Source organism: Alosa sapidissima, chromosome 24 (assembly GCF_018492685.1).
Source record: "Alosa sapidissima isolate fAloSap1 chromosome 24, fAloSap1.pri, whole genome shotgun sequence".
Taxonomy (NCBI): domain Eukaryota; kingdom Metazoa; phylum Chordata; class Actinopteri; order Clupeiformes; family Clupeidae; genus Alosa; species Alosa sapidissima.
This window is the reverse complement of record NC_055980.1, coordinates 24,337,085-24,338,579: the sequence shown is the minus strand read 5'-3', so window position 1 is coordinate 24,338,579 and position 1,495 is coordinate 24,337,085.

Genomic DNA, 1,495 nt, shown 5'->3' with positions numbered 1-1,495 from the left:
ATGAGATGAACAGTATTTCGTAATATCTTTATTCTAATTATGTTTCCCATTGTAATCGTGCAATTTGTAATGCTTTGCATGGACGTGCGCTGGTGTGCGTTCATGAATGATAGAAGGATGGTGCGTGCACCTGCCAATATGACTGTTGACATGCGCTCTTCTGACCAGGTTTAGGTGGTGTATGATAGCGATTTTTAGACAACGCGCCAGGCCCCTCCCTAGGTTGTTAATTGCCACACCCCTGGTCGCAATGTTTAAAAAATAAACGTGCAAAATACCGAATTAAGCTTTGCGCGGGTAAATAACGAGCTTTACGCCATGCGCTGGAGCCCAAAATACAGCCCTATAGGCTATAAGGCTACATCTTATTGATTAAATTCAAAGCTAATTTTAATAGCCTGAAATCTAGACGCACCCTAGCGGCAGCAAATATGTTATTGCCTAGTCTGACTTGTCAGGCTATAATGTTAATGTTTATCACAGTGAACTACCACCAAGCTGGTGTCTTGCAGATTCACGTGCTGTGAGTGTGGCCACTGAGTGAAATGACACGTAATGTAGCCTACTGTAAACAGAGAACGACGTGTGGAGTTGGGTTAGTTAAACTACAGTAGCCTATGTCGTCGGCTTATGACGATTTAGAAAAGGTTTGCCTACTCTGTTTTATGAACTAGGTCTACTAACCTAAGCTACTATAACATAGTAACCTAAACAGAATATGTTATGAACGTTCAGCCTTAGATTTTCGAAGCTGCCAGGTTATTGAAATGGATGGACCATGACATGGTTAAAACGGGTTTGATAGCCTACTTCATTAAACATGAAACAACTTTAAACATTTTATTCTCTATCTCTAAGCTGAATACTATGGCATGTTCTGATAGGCTAACTCCCAAGTGACCTTACCGTGCTCCCAAACGTCTCCTGCAGCACTGTGCCTGCACCTTCTGAGAGTTCACTGAATGTATTGGTGGCCGCAAGGCATTTCAATTAACACAGAAATGTTTTATTTTTGTAAATTTCTAATTTCACAAACTATTAATGAGACATTTTAGCGAATATTCAAGTTGGAACTAGCGGAAGTATTACACATTTTAAAAAGTAAAAAACGGGCCTTGTCAAAAGGGCACTTGGACATCAAAGGGGCAAAAGGGCAGGTGCTAGAGCCCCTGTAGCCCCCCTTCTCTGCACGTGCCTGCACACTTCACACATAAGCACACTGGTTGTGTATGTTCAGTTTTACCATTGTGTTTTGCGATATGTTGTGACTTTTGATTTGTTGTTGTGACTTTTGATTTGACTTTAGTCCCTGGTGCCACCTTTGTACCCCTGAACAAGGCAGTTATCGTGAAACTGTCCTTGCAATCTCTGTAAGTAGCTTTGGATTGAGGCGTCACTTAAAAAGTATAAATAAATAATTAAAAAAATAAAAATAAAATAATTGTATGGTAATTTGTTTCCAAATGAATGGCCTCATAAAAGACAATACCAGATA